This window comes from Rousettus aegyptiacus, unplaced genomic scaffold (genome assembly GCF_014176215.1).
Source record: "Rousettus aegyptiacus isolate mRouAeg1 unplaced genomic scaffold, mRouAeg1.p scaffold_m13_p_7, whole genome shotgun sequence".
NCBI classification, from domain to species: domain Eukaryota; kingdom Metazoa; phylum Chordata; class Mammalia; order Chiroptera; family Pteropodidae; genus Rousettus; species Rousettus aegyptiacus.
The window spans coordinates 21888442-21900920 of NW_023416310.1; the positions used below are offsets into that span (position 1 = coordinate 21888442).

A 12479-nucleotide genomic window follows, 5' to 3' on the forward strand; every position below is an offset into this window, starting at 1 on the left:
TCCCTGCATGCTGCTCCTGGACGACCCTGGAGTGAGGATGGTGTGGGCAAACAGATGGGACAAAAGGGGGAAAACCATGTTCTAGAAGTGTGTGAGGTGATGGATGAGTGGGCTGAGATGACTTGGCCTCTTTCTGAACATAGCTGTGAGACCATGGCTACCACTGAAATCACAGAGCATCTTAGAATCACTGAAGAACGGAGACCTTTTTTCCCCACCTCTTTGAGAAATTCCAGTTCTTTGGTCTTGGAAACTAAAAATCCTCTACTTTCACTCCAGCTTGAGCACAGTTTCCCTGTTGGGTAGCCTAGAGCATAGGAATCAACCTCCAACCCCAGGGGCTGTCTGGGCTGAGTTCCTGCCAATGGTCAGTCAGGGGTGGATGCTCATCGCGGAGGGGAAGATGAGCAGCTGGAGCATAAGAGAGCAGAGTGAGAAGAAAGAGGGATCTGGGAGAGGAGTGGACAGAATGAGGCTGTTTTGGTCACCCTCTGGCCCAGAGCTCTGGCTAAGCATGCTCACCTGGCAGCTGATACTCCAAGGGCCATCAATAAAATGGACCCTCATCTAATGATGCAAGGACTACAGAGCTATCTGCTTTACACCTTCAGAAAATCTGGCTTGGTTCCTTGTTCATACAAATTGTTCAGGTATTGTACAAATAATGATGGGATAACGATTGACTAAAAGGGACACCGCAGGGGACCTCTCCAACTTTAAAAGAAAATTGCTATTATGCATGCTCTCCTAGAGAAATTGCCCTCTCTTCTAGAAGGCAAACCTCGCTGGCTACTTGGGGCTACCTGCTGACTCCCATTTTTCCTCAGTCCATCAGTCAGAGGGAGAGCTGCCTCTGGACACCCCTCCCCCACCCCAGCATACACGCACTTAATCCTTCAGATCCCTGCCCAGAGGCCTCCAGGAGCCCAGACCAGGTCCCGGGTTCCTGGGTCCAAAATTTTTGTAGCAAGAAAAGCCATTCTAACCTGGAACTTTTAATGGCAAATAAATGAAGTGATCCAGGCTCCAAATAGTCCGGGTCATATAGGGCTGTGAGTATCACAATGGGTGATTGTTTTAAAGTGTTTTAATGAGTCTCAAAACATCCTACATAATATCAGCCTCCACTTCAGTCCTCCTGAAAGGCTCCAGTAAATAACATGAGTTGACAGGAATAAAACAGCTTGCTCAGGAGTAATTGAGTGGAATTAGAATGAACAGACAAGAAAGAAAAATTGGTGCTTGGGTCACAAGGAACTTTTTGTTAGGAACGCTCTGGGGGATTTGGTGGGATGTGGTCCCGCTGACTAATCACCAGTATAGAAAGTTTACAGTCTCTCCACCATGCCAACGTCTTTAATAACTTGAAAAGCACAAGAGGTGGCTGTTAATTTCAAAGACAGTTATATGAAGCTTTTATTGAGTGTGGTGCAGAGTATATAGTTAGCAGCCTGTGAGATAATGAACCCTTTAAATAGGGTTTTCAAAAACCAGTTTTATTTTTGCTTGAGCCAAAAGAACAGTGGTTTTCTTCTGTTATTTTAAGAGAGAAAAATGTATATGAAGAGGAACTCTCCATCATGTACAAGACAGGGTGTTTTCTCCACTGAGGGCATCCGTTATGCTAGAGAGCTGTGAATGTGCAGATTGACTTAGCTTTGATATTGTCATGACCCACACAGTTTTGCCAGAAAGAGAGCAGATTGTGAAGTCTCCAAATGTCACGGCATGGACAAACCATAGATCAGACTGGTAGACTTAAAGAGAAAAAGAAACCAAAAAAAGAGCAGGACTTCACAAGCTTCCCAGAGATCCCTGGGGCAGAGACCACGGGTGAGGAGCCACGTGGCACACGTGGCCTTCTTAGTGTAGAACCGTTTACGATGGTCTGCTCTGCCTCTACAGAATGAGGCTATTTCGTTACATGTTACATGTTAGGAATAGATGAGGTGTACAGTTGATGGGCATGAAATCTCTGAGCTCTGGTGACAGGGAGATGAGACCTTCCTTCACCCCCTAGGCAGCCATCTGTAGTTTTGACCCATGAAGTACCTTGTGCTTTTATCTTTCTCTCCCTCTCTCCCTCCCTACATACCTCCCTCCCTCGGCTCTTTCTCTTCCTTTTCCTCCTCCTCCTTCTCTCTCTCTTTCTCCCTCCCTACCACCTTACCCTTAACTGTCCCTTTATGTGTAAGTGTGTAAAGAGGTTGAGATAGAAAGTTTATCTAGCCCACTTTGGAAGCCATTCATTGTGTCCTCATCCTATCCTTCTTGTATTCAAATAGTCATTATACACTGTGCCAAAAACAGGGTATACAAATGTGAGACGGACAGACACAACTCTCCCTCCACTCCCAACATACAGGCCAGCCCCACCTGGCCCAGCCCGCAGTGGTCAGGAACAGTGCTGGCCGACTGGGCAGATGCTAGCCCAGCTGGAGGAGCAGATCTGTTGCCAGCTCTTGCTGTCTTCATTCTTCATTCCACAGTGAGTCTGTTGTGACTCAGGACAACAACTTTGGCCATGGCGTGCATGGGCTGAGGTTCAATGGGACCAGGCCCTACTGACCAAGGACTAAACAAAATAAAACAAAACAAAAGAAAAAAACAACAACGACAACAACAAAAAACCAAGACAGAAAAACAGGCCTTTTCTGAGCCAGTCCTGTGGAGCAAAGAAAATGTAAACAAAGAGATTAGTTAAAGGAAAATGAATTATTTCCTGCCTCGGCACTGGCAACAGGCACAGTCTCTCGTTACTTAATTCAGTCCTGTTGTTAGCAACATACGTTCTGGCTTCACTGATTTTTTTTTTTTTTTTTTAAGACACACTTCTGCCTTTCACATGATGTAGAGAATTTAGCCATTTCCAGGGGCTTATTTTGCAATATGCATCAAGTTTACTTCTTCCTGAGCTCTAAGTGCCTGATAGCCCAGGGAAACTCCTTCTAGAAGCTTTGGGGATCTGGTGAGCTTTGAAGGAAAGCCCACAACCTCACCGATCTCCAGCAGCTCGAGAACGTGCTGCGTGCTGCATCCCCGGGAGTCTGGAATGCGGAGGAAGGCGGGCTGCAGCCCACGCGGCGGCTCGGGAGCTACTCACATTCTCGCGGGTCCGGGATGCTCAAAGGATCCAGAGAGCAGCCTTGGTTTAGGTCAAGAGGGAACTGCCTCACCTAAAGCTGCCAGGAAGCAAAATGGTCTCTGGAGGTCAAATTTACTTTCTTCTAGGTCTTAATAAAGAAAAGGATATTTTAATGCACTTTTGAACTTTTTACACTCTGAATTTTAGTGATGCTCAGTCCTACTAGAGCCTTAGAAGCACCTGGAAATGTGTTTGAATACAGATTGCTGTTCTGCACACCCCATCTCGACCCAGTGGGGCCCAGAAATCTGGATTTTTAACAAACTCCCTAAGTGACCTTTATGCAACCAGCCCAATGCCACTATACATGAAGCAATGGTGAATGCTGTCACTCAGGGGCTGCTTGTGAAGTGGGCGCACTGGCGGGGATAAGATTGGGGCATTTGGGGAAAGCGCTTTCTTTCTTAGGAAAGGTGATCTTGGGGGTGGGGCTCCCGAGTCAGAGCCGAATGCTGCCTTCTCGAGGATGCCAGCTTGCTGCCTGGCCTTCCTGGGTAGTTTTGTTGGCTCTCTCCTAGCAGCTCCAGAGATGTGGTCAGAGGGAAGAGGAGTGTAGGAAATGCCACTCCGTGACAAATGCCACTGCTGGAGAAAGCTGGTAGGATTTCCTGGAGAAGCTCTGACGAGAGGGGCTGAAGGCAAGAGGCGGGTAGTTCTGAAGTCAGCCTCAGGCTCCACAAAGTCATCTATCTCCCTTTGCTCTCGCCTCAGACCCACTTTACCTGTCAAAATGGCTTCTGCCAGGTGTGCAGGTGCTTGCTGCCCGAGGTTCTTTGGGCTCAACCAACATGGCTGTTAAGAAGCCTGTGCTGAGCTGTCCCTCTGGACTGGAACGAACCCCCAAGAGAGTCTGGGGCATGTATGATCATTCTGGGGTCTCTGTAATATATTATTTCCTAGAAGTATTTGTCTATAGCTCCTCTGGACAAAGGACTCTTGCTTTCCAATGTAGAGTCCACTTGTTCACAAGAAAAGAAATAGATTCCAAGTTAGTGTCTAATGTTGGCTCTTTTTAATAGCAAAACCGTTAAATAACCATTTGGAGCTTCTCTTCTGACCAACATGGGCCATGGATATCTGAAGGGGAAGGTCACCTGTGCCTCACCACCTGGGTGGGTTAGAGTTGCGGCTGCGATCTACTTTGGCCTCTGGGAAGATGGCTCTGCACCACTAGGCACCTGGGGACAGTGCTGTGTGAGTCGATCAACAACTATTCACTGAGTCCTGTCATTGCCAGGCATTCATCCGGACTGTTGTCTTGAGAGTTAGTCTTTGGAAAAGTCGAGGACACATGGGCTGTATTGTAGCCTTATGACTGACTGTGACACCACCCAAACCCCCCTTTCCGTCCCTGACACTTACTGGACTCTGCATAGTGAGTTCGGTTATAATATTTTCTGGAGGACTCAGAAGACGCCTGGTTTAACACATCCCCTTCCAGCCCCAGCTTCCGGAAGTTCTCTCTTTGAGGTGGACTGAACAACACGCCGTCAGGAGGCTAGGGCACCGCCGATCTTATCTTGTGATGCTGTGAGTACAAGTGACTTCCAGTGGATGAAGTCTGGATATGTGGAAGCCTGTTTTCTTCTGAACCTAAGTGACAGTTGCAGAGGTCACTTACTCAGAAGGTACATCCCATCAGACAACCAATCCGGGAGCTCCGAGTCAGGGAGGCACTCACCGCTCACTCTTTATGTCCTCAACACATCCCAGGCCTCAAATGGAGAAATGCAGAGGCTGCTTGCACTTACCCAGGATTTCGGAGAAAATGCTTCTTCCTCCATCATCCTCACAAGAGAGCCCTGCCTCACTCTACGCAGGAGCACTGGAGAAAGCGTCCAGAGCAAGGAGCCTCTTACTACTCCCTTGATTCTGAATTCCCCTCACTGAGTCTTCAGACTGGAGTGGGTGGTGGGTGGTTCAAACTGCTTCTGTTACTCTCTGGGTCTGAGTTGGAAGGAAGCAGACTCTGCTGCTTTGGGGGAAGCAAAGCTGGAATTTCATTGTTCATTTATTCGTTCATTCACTCGCAAAATTTTTACTGAGCTGCTGCTAGATTCCAGGCAGTCCCTTTAGAACCCACCTGGTGCCCTTCTGATGCTGATGCTGAATGTCCACTGTGGGGAAGGTTCTATCACGATGAGGCCAGGCAGGCCTGGCGAGGCCCTGGGCCTCAGGTGGCTGGGGAAACATGTAGGGAGACAGGACTCAGGGCAAGAGTGTCAGTGGTATCTGGGAAACCCACAAGGCAGCAATGGGGCCTGGGGGAAAGTTAAGACCATGAAGCCCCCAGGGTCTGTGATCATAACCACAGGGAGAGTGGGTCTGCAAGCCCCCCTGCGTTGAGCTGGCGCCCCGCATGTGCAGCCCCACCTGAGTGTCCAGCCTGCCCGACTGTGAAGGGCTTGTACAGCTCAGAAGAGACATTCTTCCTGGCAGGGCGCCCTAGAAACATTCACATGCTTAGACTGTTGTCCGTGGGAGTCCCGAGGGTTTCCTTCCTGTAGCTAGGAGGGTGAGCCCAGAGACAGAAGCCCATGCCCTGGAGAGCCTCCCATCTGGCAGGTGTTGCTCCCGCTCTGGTCCCTGCCTCACAGTGAGGAACCGTGGCCTGAGGAGCAGCATACTGGTCTATCCCCCTGTTAAAGGAAGACAAGACTAAATGAGGATTGCCTCTTCTCATTTCATAGATCCTCATGGACAAAGTTTTCTCTCCTTTTGTTTTTTAAATCACAGTGTTGTTTATAAGGGACATTAAGCATGGGCTCAAACAATTAAATTATCTGATACTCAGCAGTCTGGTAGCAGAGAGCTGAAGTAAAAAGACCCTGAGCCGATTATGACGTTTGAGTGATAAAGCACTCTGAACAGAAAAGGATGCAAGAAAAGCAGCTGAAAGTCTGTCTTCACGGCCACGTGGCTTTGATCTTTAAGAAAGTGGCTATTAGCGTAGACAGCAGTTCATAGGTCTTGATTAGTCCATTCAAACCAGTGACTGTGATTTCCCTGCAGATAGAAGCACAACAAAGTCAGTAAGTGTCGAACTGAGCTTTAAATAACTGTCTTTTCAGAGAAAACCCAGTTTCTTAAAGGGAAGATTGCTGTGCCAGCCTAAGGACAAATGTTTACAAACACTGTACTCTCAAGTCCAGGGGAGAACCTCGTTCAAAGCATCGACAGACAACAAATGACCTAGTCTTAAATAAGATCCCTTTAACAGGCAGCATCATATCAACACAAATAAGATAAACATATCCTGGACTGAGAGGATTTCCTTATTCTGCCCCCAAAATGCCACCAGCAGAGGCAGCTGCCTCCTAAACTGGAGCCTCTGGTTTCCACGGTGGTTGTGTCAATTTGGTGGGAGTTCAGACCCCTGTACCAACTCCTTTATTCAAATCCCTGAGCACATGTCTTGTATTTCTAGGCAGGCAGTTGACATTTGGCCATGGTTTTAACTGGCACTTTTTGTCCAGTAAATATAAATGCAGCACCAGTAAAGGACCGAGTCCACAGAACACATGTCAAGGCTAGCAGACCCCATTCCCAGTGTGATAGGGAACAACAGTGACCACAGGTCTCAGTGACAGTCCTAATTTTCCTGAGACAGTCTTGGTTTAGGGCTGTTATTATAGATTCCTATTCAGTTTGCATTCACTGCTCTCCAACCTTACCCAGTTTGAAGGATGCATTATGAAGCCACTCTAAAAGAGATCACTTCCCCAGTCCCTGGCATTATTTGAAGGCATTGATGTGCACAGTTCCTTTTGTTTTGGATGAAGGCAGAGTCCGTGCTTAGATGGGGGATGTCGAGTCTAGAGAAAGCAAAGGAAAGTCTGGGGTCTTCTGTTCCCACGGGCACCTCAGACTGAGCCATAGGATGGGTGACCAGAGGCTGAAGGGGACTCCACCGATGTGGGATCTTGTGTGATTTGGAGGAGAAGGGCAGTCTTAGTATTTTCGTGCTGAACACAGAGGTAGCATCTGACAGGACCTGGGAGGTACAGCAGACCTGGGGCGGGGAAGCGGGTTCCATCACAGGATTGAGCCGGAGGATGCACACACTTGTTCCTGAGCACACTCAGGGTTCCCAGGGAGGCTCTGAGAGCAGCGCCAGGGTCCTGCAATTATTCAGGCAAGGCCAAGAAACATTGAAATGTAGGCGTCCATGTTACCATGCTTCAGTTATAATACCAAACTGAGAGGCTCTAGAACATTGGCTTGCAAGAAATATAAGTACTTGATAAGACCTAATTCAAGTGCTGTGGTTATCTTCCAGTCCAGAGTCTAATTTCCTTCTGGACAGCTAGTAGCTAGTCATAGGCTCTCCCTTTCTAGAAGCTTCCTTTGGGGTATTTCTCTCCCCAACCGGAGCAGAGAATTCATCTTTGCCTCCCTGACAAAATCTAACCATACTCTGTCTAGGGGGTGCTCAAGCAATATTGGTTGAATTAATGAATGAATAGTAATGTAATACAGTGTGCCTAATTCTCCAGTTTGGCAGCAGTTAGCAAAGCTGAAAGGCTAATTTATCAAGGAAATAGGCCAATTCATAAAACATTCTGGCCCTTTGTACACACACCCTCACCCTGCTCTCGTTTAGTCCAGGAAATACTGTTGATCTTTCTTTGCTCTTTATGTGCATTGTTAATTGGACCCTAAAAAAGAAAATTCCCTTTTAAGCATTTTTTTTTCCTGTGGTAGAATCACTTTATCACATAATGAAGGTATAAGAAGATAAGATGCCCAACTGTTTAACTTACTGGAAAAGCTTTAGACTTGTGCCGAAGGATTGGTTTAGAGGCAAGTCAGCATCCTCCTTCTGGAGACCCCTTGGACCAGAGAGCAAGGAGTTCTGGTCCTCGGCTGCCATGTTCGGCCTGCACGGCCTCCAGGGGAGTCAGACCCTCTTGAATGATGTGCATTTCCCCGATTTCACCGCACATTCCCTGCACAGATGGTATTTATGCTCAGGAGATGACTCACACTCCTTGTCAGCATACCTTTCTATATTAAACATCCCTATCAAGTTGAAACTCACTGGGCTTCAGAGTGGGCTGGATGGTATTAAAAGAACCTCTTTTCCTTCCCTAGGAGCTGTATTGATTTTTTAATTTACTCCCGAGATCCACTTCTTTACCAACTAAGATTTGTGAGACTTCCCTATTTCAGATCTGGGTTTAAAGTCCAAATCTTCCACTTAGCTAGCTCTGTGGTTTAAGATTCTTATCATTGTTGTGCCTCTGTTTAATCACTTATAAAATGAAAACAGCAATAATGATCTCACAGAGTTGCTGGGAAGATTAAAAAGGTCATGGCACCAAGAAAATCTGCAGCAAATATTTTTTGAATGAATAAATGAATAAAACGATAATAAAAATGTAAAAAATGATCAACCAACTCATAACATGATGAGACTTGTATTTATTGACAGTCGTCTAGGCGTTAGGAACAGTTCTAAGTTTTTGAATACATACCATCTTATAGTTAAGTGAAAGAATTGGGATGCAAAAGTATGTCTCATGGACACTCGAGATCATGCTCGTAACTTCTACCTGCCTTGCCTCATCTCTACCTGTAGTAAACTCCTTTGTCGCTAGAGACTCTCTGGGAAAGAATGACCAGGTTCTTTATTTGTGGCTCCCTTTAATGTAATGTAACTGAGATTCCTATAGATTTATAACTTACCAAGTTTAATAGGAAAAAAATTCCTATGACATGTATTGACATGAATAAAGATTTTGGTACTTTCACTAAGTAATCAATGCCAAATATTGGAATCAGTACCGAGCATCTTACTCTGAGCAGAGGATGTCTTAGGCTTATACCTGAAAAATAACTTCATTGAGAGCTGGTGTAGGAACAACTTATTCCACGATCTACCTTCCGGTCAGTGAAAACTGAAGCACATAATGGCTCTACTCTACACCTTGGGCAAATAGTAGTCTTCCAGATACTGGAAAGATTCACTTTTCTTGGGCACAGTGTTTCCTTGGGTGCTGATATCCTCCAATAACTTTGAATTTATCTTCTGTTACTCTAAAAGAGTGTGCAAGCATTTGCTCGGAACTGAGCTAGATTCTGGTGGTTGCTTCAAAAGACAGTGGTCCTGTCCTTTGTCATAAGAATCAAGATTGGAATTACCATTTACTATGAAGTTACTATGTTCTAGAGGCTATCTATGCTAGGTACTTCATATATATTGTTACAGTCAGGGTAGGGTAGTTTATCTTTGTAGCTAAAAATAATTTACTTCTCAATCGCATCAAAAGTCCAGTACAGGTTGGCTGTGGGGGCTCTGCTCCACCTTTCCTCACACATTGAACTGGAGTAACAGCTTCCACCATCTACTGTATAGCCAGTTGCCACAGCAAGAAGAAAGGAGCACGACAATGTTATACTGACTGTCAAATGCTTCTGCATAGAGCAACAGACACTACTTCTCTCATTTCATGGGCCAAAGCAAGTCACACGGCTAAGTCCAATATCAAGGGGCTCAGGAAAGGCAGTCTTCCCAGGTGCCCAAAAGGAGGAGGGAAAGAATTTTTAGTGAGCTACACAAATGATTTATACTATCCATCTTAAACCTCATGACAGCTTAGTGAGGTCTGCTATCTTCCCCATGTTATAGAAGGGGAAACTAAATTTCCTAAGGTCATACAGCTAATGAGTAAAGGGGCAGGATTCAAACAGAGAGACCTTGAGCACAGGAGGGACCCTCTATAGGGCCTCAGAGTATATGGGGCAGTGTCCTCCTGGACTGATTCTTCTCTGCCCCTCTGAGCTTCCCCACCTTTGGGTTCTCCTTCTGTATTATCTTAGTCCTAAGCCATAGCTAAAATGTACAAGTCCGAGACATCTTTATTCATTCTGAACTTGTATGACCCACTCAGGCTTCATAATACCTTACACTCAGGTCAACTATGGTAAGATAAGCCCACAAATGGAGTCCAAGAAAAATGGATCCCTGTGCCGGAAGAAACCTTAGCAGGTCATTTCCAGCTACCTCATTTTATAGATAAGAGAAGTCTTTCCAGTTGTCCAGACACCCATGACCCAACTTGCAATTCAGAGCGCTTTGATTGATGAGGCCTTGTCCGGATAGTTCTTTGCATGATGTTATATTTTAAAAAGAAGAAAAAGACATGGCAGATAGCTCTGGTGGGCAGGCTATAATGTGCTTGAACTTGACCAGAGCTGTAAATGGGGAATAGGCCAGAGTGGTGAGTTTAATATCTCCAGAGTCTGAAATTTCACAGAATCCTATGTCCAGAATTCTTACATACATTATCAGAAAGCCTCCCTGAACTTTCTTAACTTTGTTATCTTAATCTCTTAAAGAAAACATGAATCGTATGTTTTGAAATCCAGAAAAGGAAAAGGGGTGAGAGACACAGAGACTGGCTGCCCCAGGCCTGGCTAAGCCTTCCCTGGCACATACCCCAGGGGTGAGTTTGCCTCTGTGGATCTCCAGCCGGGAAGTACCACCCTGGTTTATTTTCAGAGGTGGAAACTCAAGCAACAATTATCTCCTGTCACAGCAAATTAAAAGCCCAGGCTCACCCATCCCAGGAACGGGGTGAGTGCAGCTGGCGGCCAGCAAAGGGCTGTAATGACAGGCCAGGCCACGGCTGGTGCATTTCCTTTAAAGGCATGAGCCACTCACGAAACACACAAAATAAACAGAGACATAAAAGTCCATGGAAAAGGCCCACAAGTGAGAGCAAGATTCTGAGCCAAGATTGGAGAGTATATTTTGATTCTGTGGGAGATAGAGGATTGTGGCAGTAAGAAGTGGTCAGCAGAAGATGAGTTTTGGTCTGTGTTTAAGATAATGTGGAAGCTATTGTGCATGACCCTGCAGAGGGTGGAGGCAAATGGCCCTGCCTGTCACGCACACTCGCGCGCGCGCACACACACACACACACACACACTCATTGCTGTGGCCTCAGAAGCTTCACCAACTTCTACTCACTCCTCTCAGAGTCTCCACTCTGCCTGGACTCCTGCTTATCCTCGCTTGGACAGGGCAGCATGGCCTACCAGCCAGAGTTCTGCTTGAAATGCCTCCTCTTTTATATTCCGTGCCTACCTTATTGCCAGGAACTTAGGCAAAACTTACCTCTTTCAGGAAGTCCTCCAGGGTTGGTGTTTCTGGGCTCCAGCAGCCTCCCCTTGCAATTTCTTCATTTGGTTCTCTCTGCTACTTTGTCAGAAATTTGTGATTGTGTCAGTTTGTTGGAATTTAGTTTGGGCTTTCTTATAGTGTAAGATCTGCAGGAGTAGAGATTTTTATCTTTCCTTATATTTATGCCGCACATGTTTAACTTTCGAAAAGTGTTTTTATATCTACCATCAATTTTATCTTCCAAAATTACCTTACCTATTACATGGTGAGGTAGGTGGATTGGGGATTCATCCCAATTACTGATGGGAACTTACACAGCAAGATGGCTAAGAGTGTGGGCTTTGACTGGACCAGTTTCTGATCTCTCTAAGCCCCAGTTCTCTCATCTGTAAAACAGGGATAAAAATAGTCCCTGCCCACATGTTATTTTAAGGATTAAGTGATTAAATGCGATAACACAGGTAACATGCTTACCACACACAGAGAAAATACCCAGTAAACTTGTCATTATTTCAATGATGACAGAACTCAGGCTCAGAGAAGTTAATTTAGAAGGAGTGGCAAAGGGTGGTGGGGAAAGCTAAGGGCTTGGAGGCAGCAGATTTTGGTTCTATCTGCTATGTGCCTTTGGGCAAATCACTTTGCCTCCCTGAGCCTCAGCTTCTTCATCTCTTAAATAGGAATTATCACATCTGACATATCACATATGTCACAGTGGTTTTGGAAGGATTAATTCAAAAGTACTTTTGAAAGGATATTGTAAATTGGGACATGCCTCAAAAATGTTAATTTAATTAACCTGCTTGAATTCATGCAGCAGGTCAGTCAGTGTTGAAGCCAGAGTCCCTTATTCCTGGCCACCGGTTGTCCTGAGTCCCCCCCTATCCACCATAAATGCTGCCGACTGCCTACTGGCTGGAGAGGTGGGATGCATACCACAGCTCCAAGAACCCAGCCTGTGCCCCTCCCTTTCTTCCGCCTGCTCGCATGGGCTGCAGGACTGTGTAAAGAAAACTGATCTCCAGAAACAAACGGCCATTTCTGCTGCCTGCGACTCCCTCGCCTTCCTCACTGCTGCTGGCAAAGAGAACAAGAGGGGAGAGAGAGGGAGACTTAATTAAAACACATCCTGTACATTAAAGGCACTGTCCCCAAAACTGACCCTGAGAAAGGGAGGGAGGGAGGAACCCTAGAATCCACACAGCA

General features: G+C 46.0%; 1 long non-coding RNA gene across 1 annotated transcript; it reads right to left on the minus strand.

The window, feature by feature from the left end:
* Nucleotides 1–1340: 1340 nt before the first annotated feature.
* On the minus strand, nucleotides 1341–8094 carry LOC118605433. The gene is made up of 3 exons (XR_004952139.1): nucleotides 7909–8094; nucleotides 6820–7266; nucleotides 1341–6151 (listed from the first exon to the last, which is right to left on the minus strand). It is a non-coding gene; the product is annotated as an uncharacterized LOC118605433 (long non-coding RNA).
* Between the last annotated feature and the right edge of the window lie 4385 nt (nucleotides 8095–12479).